Below are 7,374 nucleotides of genomic sequence, written 5' to 3' on the forward strand. Positions count from 1 at the left end.
AACATGTCATGATGGCACCTAGTTCCTACAACTAGGTAAGCCTAACAGTGCGGAATAACAAATTAACATTTGCGGAATAATAAATTAAAACTGAACATACGGAAATAACAACTGTATATAAGGCCACTCAGCCTATACAACTCAAAATATGCGGAAGTCTACAACTAAATCCCAAAACCCGGAAACTCACGGGAAACACAGGCTAATAGAATGTAGTAAATTGCTCTACACCAGAATGTCTAAAAAACATGGAAGGAAAGAAAAGGAACTATCTGCTAAAGCCGGAATAGAGTAGAGACTCCTGTTCTGCGAACGTAGCAGATATACCTCAAGTCTCAGCTAGGACTCTCCACCGCGAGGATGATACGTCTGGGAGGAAGTACCTGGATCTGCACATGAAAAACATGCGCAGGAAGGGCATGAGTACACCACAGCGGTACTCAGTAAGTGCCAAGCCTAACCTCGGTTGGGTAGTGACGAGGAAGGTCAGGGCCCTACTGAGGTAACTTAATAAATAATGAGATAACAGAAATAGTTTAAATAAAGTCTACAGCGAGAATCTAAACCAGGTAAATAAGGCAGAACAGTAATAGAAAGCAAAGGTAACAATACACGGAAAACTGCCCTCACAAGGAATAGTAGCCGGGGGATCTCTTGGTATCCCGAGGATCTCTTGGTATCCTCATCATCAACACTGGGGATCTCTCGGTATCCCGAGGATCTCTTAGTATCCTCAATAAGTAAGTCGGGGATCTCTTAGTATCCCGAGGATCTCTTGGTATCCTCAATAAGTAAATCGGGGATCTCTTGGTATCCCAATATATATATAGAAACACATGTGCCAGGGATCTCTTGGTATCCCGCACCCTCAGTCCAGAATATCTCAAGTACAGAGGGATCTCCCGGGAAGCCGTCCCGTAGTCCCAAATTAAACACACAACAACAACGATTCCTAAATCTTGGAACAATGCTAAAAATCAGGACACGAAGTAATAAATTATAGCCTAACATGCTTCACAGAGTACAAATAACACAGTTAAAGCAAATAAGCAGGAAAGCCAGCTAAACATGGGTCTCTAAGCTAGCACAGGTACAAACTTGCAGTTAAAATGAACAAGTAAACAAGAGAGCTCAATTTAAATACTTCAAGTAGAAATGGATTTACAACAATTAGCTCAAATACGCGCTCGTCACCTCACGTACGGGGCATTCAAATATTCAAGATCATATCCTAAGGGGAAAAGGTCGCCCACACAAAGTTAGACAAGCCACTTACCTCGAACCGGCTCAATATCAACTAGAAGTCGCGTTCTTGCCACGAGTATCCGACTCCAAATGGCTCAAATCTATTCAATTCAATTACACATTGTAAATAACATCGCAAACACCTGGTTTTGCTAATAAATTTAAAGCTACGGCGTAAAAATTAGGTGAAATGACCAAATGCCCTCCAGGCCAATGCCCCGGAATCGAATAATTTCCACATTTTCAGAACCCTCGTACTCTCACGAGTCTAACCATATAAAAATCTCCCAAATCGGAGGTCAAATGCCCACTCAAAACTCAATAGTTTAGGCAATGAAGTTTTACCCCAAATTATCAAATTTTTGATCCTAAATTCGAATTCCAATGGTGTATTTAACTATATAATGATGAAATATAACAAGAAGGGACCAAAGAAATGTTACCCAGTGATCTTCAATTCAAATCCCACTCAAAATCGCCTTAAACCGAGCTCTCAATTTATTTTTTGTAACTTATGAACTCAAACCCTCGAAATTTCTATTTCAGCCCAGGGATTTCCGCTTCTGCGGACAAGGGACCGCTTCTGCGGTCCCGCTTATACGGAAAACGAGTCGCTTCTGCGACTCTCACTAAAGAGCCAATGTCCGCTTCTGCAGACCACTAATCGCTTATGCGGTTCCGCTTCTGCGGAATTTAAGCCGCTTCTGCGGTTCTAATAAAAGTCCAAGTTTCCGCATCTGCGGTTCTATTTCTCGCAGATGCGAGGCCGCTCCTGTGAAATTTCCTCCGCGTCTGCGGTACCTGAAAAACTCTGCCCAAACCCGCTCCTGCGATGACCAGGCCGCTTCTGCGGCTCCGCTTCTACGGTCCCCAAGCCGCAGAAGCGGAAAGATACCAGAAGCAGCAGTGCTGCTATTTCTCAACTTCCAAAACTCTTCCGTTAACCGCCCGAAATCATCCCGAGGCCCCCGGGACCTCAACCAAAAGTACCAATACCACCTAATACCTTACTCAAACTTGTGCCAATCCTGAAAACACCTAAACAACGCCGGAAACCCGAATTAATCAAAGATTCAAGCCTAAGAACTTCAAATTCCAACCAAACATGCTTTCGATCAAAAACCTACCCGAGCCTCATCCGAATGACCTGAAATTTTGCACACACATCCCAAATGACATGACGGAACTACTGCAACTTTTGGAATTCCAATCCGACCCTCGGATCAAAAATCCACTATCGGACCGGAAACTTCAAAAATTCAAACTTCGGCATTTCAAGCCTAAATGAGCTACGAGCCTCCAAAATACATTCCGAACACGCTCCCAACCCCGAAATCACCTAACGGAGCTAACAGAACCATCGGATTTCCATTCCGAGGTCGTCTTCACACTGTTCTGATAACGGACCATTTTTTAATTCTTAAGCTCTCATTTAGGGACTAAGTGTCCCAAAACTCTCCAAAACTCAACACCGAACGTCACGGCAAACCAAAATAGCAGAAATGAACTTAGGGGAAACAGTTAATGGGGGATCGGGGCGAAATTCCCAAAAACGACCGGCCGGGTCGTTACATCCTCCTACACTTAAACATTCGTTCGTCCTCGAACGAGCATAGAGAACATACCTGAAGTAGTGAAAAGATGAGGGTACTGGCTGCGCATATCCTGCTCGGTCTCCCAAGTCGCCTCCTCGACCGGCTGACCCCGCCACTGAACCTTCACTGAAGCGATGTTCTTTGACCTTAACTTCCTGACCTGACTGTCCAAAATAGCCACTGGCTCCTCAACATAGGATAGATCCTTGTCCAGCTGGACTGAACTGAAATCCAACACATGCGACGGATCCCCGTGATATCTCCGGAGCATCAAAACATGAAATACCGGATGAACTCCGGCCAAACTGGGAGGTAAGGCAAGCTCATAGGCAACCTCCCCAACTCGCCTCAAGATCTCAAAAGGGCCAATAAACCTCGGACTCAACTTTCCTTTCTTCCCAAACCGCATGACACCCTTCATAGGCGAGACCCGAAGCAGAACCCGCTCACCAACCATATATGAAACATCACGGACCTTCCTGTCCGCGTAACTCTTCTGCTTGGACTGGGCTGTACGGAGTCTGCCTGAATCACCTTAAACTTCTCCAATGCATCCTGAACCATCTCTGTGCCCAATAGCCTGGCCTTGCCCGGCTCAAACCAACCCACAGGAGATCTGCACCTGCTACCATATAAAGCCTCATACGGCGCCATTTGAATGCTGGATTGATAGCTGTTATTGTAAGCAAACTCCGCCAGTGGCAAGAAATGATCCCAAGATCCTCGAACTCAATCACACACGCACGGAGTATATCCTCAAGAATCTGGATAGTGCGCTCGGACTGTCCATCCGTCTGGGGGTGAAATGCTGTGCTCAACTCCACCCGAGTGCCTAACTCCTGCTGCACGGCTCTCCAGAATCGCGATGTAAACTGAGTACCTCTGTCTGAAATGATAGAAACTGGAATACCATGCAAACGGACGATCCTCTGATATAAATCTCCGCCAACCGCTCCGATGAATAAGTGGTACACACAGGAATGAAATGAGCGGACTTGGTCAGCCGGTCCACAATAACCCAAATGGAATCAAACTTCTTCAAGGTCCGTGGAAGTCCAGATACAAAATCCATGGTGATGCGCTCCCATTTCCACTCTGGAATCTCTATCTGCTGGAGCAACCCACCCGGGCGCTGGTGCTCATACTTCACCTGCTGGCAGTTGAGGCATCTAGACACATAACCAACTATATCCTTCTTCATTCGCCTCCACCAATAGTGCTGCCTCAGATCCTGATACAACTTCGCGGCACCCGGATGGATGGAATACCGCGAACTATGGGCCTCTGCTAGAATCAACTCTCGAAGACTATCAATATTGGGCACACAAATCCGGCCCTGCATCCTCATTACTCCATCATCTCCAATGGTCACATCTCTGGCATCCCCACGCTGGACCCTGTCCTGAAGGACAAGCAAATGAGGGTCATCATACTGCCGCTCCCTGATACGGTCAAATAGGGAAGACCGGGAAACCACACAGGCTAGAACTCGACTGGGCTCCGAAAGATCCAATCTCACGAACTGGCTGGCTAAGGCCTGAAGATCCATCGCCATAGGCCTCTCTGAAGCTGGTAAATATGCCAAACTCCCCAAACTCTCCGCCCGGCGACTCAAGGCATCCGCCACCACATTGGCCTTGCCCGGGTGATATAGGATAGTGATGTCATAATCCTTCAGCAGCTCTAACCACCTCCTCTGACGCATATTGAGATCCTTTTGCTTGAGCAAGTGCTGTAAACTCCGATGATCAGTATAGATCTCGCAAGGCACTCTATATAAATAATGACGCCAGATCTTCAAGGCATGAACAATGGCAGCTAACTCAAGGTCGTGGACAGGGTAATTCTTTTCATGTATCTTCAACTGCCTGGACGCATAGGCAATCACCCTACCGTCCTGCATCAACACTGCTCCCAGGCCAACTCTCGAGGCGTCACAATAGACAGTATAAGACCCCGAACCGGTAGGCAACATCAAGATAGGGGCTGTAGTCAAAGCTGTCTTGAGCTCCTAAAAGCTCGCCTCACATTCCTCTGTCCACTGAAATGGGGCACCCTTCTGGGTCAATCTTGTCATAGGGGCAGCAATCGATGAAAATTCCTCCACGAAACGACGGTAGTAACCCGCCAAGCCAAGGAAACTGCGAATCTCTATAGCTGAGGACGGCCTAGGCCAACTCTGCACGGCCTCTACCTTCCTCGGATCCACCCGAATACCCTCACTAGAAATCAAATGGCCTATGAATGCCACAGAACTCAGCCAAAACTCACATTTTGAGAACTTTGCATATAACTTTTTCTCCCTCAAGGTCTGTAGCACGGTCCTCAGATGCTGCTCATGATCTTCTCGACTCCGGGAATACACCAGAATATCATCAATAAAAACAATCACGAACGAGTCAAGATATGGTTCTGAACACACTGTGCATCAAATGCATGAAAGCTGCAGGGGCATTGGTCAGCCCAAATGACATGACAAGGAACTCGTAGTGGCCATATCGAGTCTTGAAGGCAGTCTTCGGGATATCTGGCTCCCGAATCTTTAACTGATGGTAACCTGAGCGCAAGTCAATCTTAGAAAACACCTGTGCGCCCTGAAGCTGGTCAAACAGATCATCAATGCGAGTCAAAGGATAAAGGTTCTTCACTGTAACCTTGTTCAACTGGCGGTAGTCAATACACATGCGCATAGAACCATCCTTTTTCTTCACAAACAAAATAGGAGCACCCCACGGTGAAACACTGGGTCGAATAAAACCCTTACCAAGCAATTCCTGCAACTGATCCTTCAACTCCTTCAACTCAGGAGGAGCCATACGATACGGAGGAATGGAAATGGGCTGGGTGCCCGGCAACAGATCAATGCCGAAATCAATGTCTCTATCAGGCGGCATGCCCGGAAGATCGGCTGGAAATACATCGGGATAATCCCGTACCACTGGAACAGAGTCAACAGAAGGGGTATCAACACTAACATCTCTCACATAAGCCAAATACGCGCACACCCCTTCTCAACCATGTGCTGAGCTTTAAGAAAAGGGATAACTCTACTGGGAGTGTGATCTAGAGTACCACCCCACTCAATACGCGGAACACCTGGCATAGCCAACGTCACAGTCTTGGCGTGACAATCAAGAATAGCAAAGTGGGGAGACAACTAGTCCATGCCCAGAATAATGTCAAAATCCACCATACCGAGTAATAATAAGTCTGCTCTGGTCTCAAAACCACGAATAGTAACCAAACATGACCGATAAACGCGGTCCACAACAAGAGAATCTCCCACAAGACTAGAAACATAAACGGGGGCACTCAAAGAATCCCGAGGCACACCCAAATAAGGAGCAAAGTAAGAAGACACATAAGAGTAAGTAGAGCCCGGATCGAATAGAGCCGATGCCTCTCTGTGACAAACCAGAATAATACCAGTGATGACGTAGTCAGAGGCAACAGCCTGCGGGCTGGAATACAATAATATCTGGCACGGCCCCTCTCTCGAGGGCGACCTCTATCTCCCCTACCTCTGCCCCTGGCTGGCTGGGCAGGTGGGGTAGCAGCGGGAGCTGTGACCATAGCATGAGAACCCTGAGGAGAACGCTGTGGCTGAGAAGTCTGTGGGGCCGCGCTCCTCCCAAGTATGGGGCAATCCCTCACCAAGTGACGTGTATCACCACACTCGTAACAAGCTTTGGGAGGACGCGGTGGCTTATTAATTTGGACATCAGTAATCAAGTTAGATCAATATTTATGTGATCGTCTGTATGTAATAAAGATTAGTCGACCTCATTAATTAAATCACGTAGATAGATGATGTATATACAGATATTTTTGTAAACTGTCAATAGGATATTCTCTTGAAGAATGTGATGTAAGAGTTTCCTTTGACCTGGGATCGTCATAGTAATTGACAAGTTATTTATTGTGCTTTAATACTAGACACCTATGGTCCTAGGGTGATAGTTGAAAGGATATTGAGTATGATTAAATGCTTGTAGAATTAGTGATTGATCAAGATGGAATCTGTCAACTCTTGGTAATTATTTTAAGCTCCATGTTGTCATGAATTATAAACGACCAAACTAAGACCTTGGCCAGGGCAATTGAATGAAAGAAGAAAAGAGTTTCTTACGTCATTCAATGGTCGCTTATAATTGACATGAACCCATAGTTGGTCACCTATTATGATTTGATAGTTGAACCATATCCTAGGGTGACCCAGAGCTAAAAGGACAGAGGAAATTACTATATTATTCTTCTACTAAAACTTGAGAGTAAATTGTATACTTCATTCTATCCGGTCGTTAAGAAGTGTTGCTANTGCTCAAACTCTGCGCTCCTAATCCCTGAGACTCTAGGGAACAAACTCTCTCATGAACATATCCGAGAACTGGGTCCAAGTCAGTGTAGCAGCCTCGACTGGACTGTCTATCTCATAAGTCCGCCACCAATCATAGGCGGCTCCCCGTAGCTGAAAAGCAGTGAAAGAAACCCCGCTATACTCCACGATGCCCATAGTGCGGAGAATACGATGATA

The sequence above is a fragment of the Nicotiana attenuata genome, chromosome 6 (assembly GCF_001879085.1).
Source record: "Nicotiana attenuata strain UT chromosome 6, NIATTr2, whole genome shotgun sequence".
NCBI classification, from domain to species: domain Eukaryota; kingdom Viridiplantae; phylum Streptophyta; class Magnoliopsida; order Solanales; family Solanaceae; genus Nicotiana; species Nicotiana attenuata.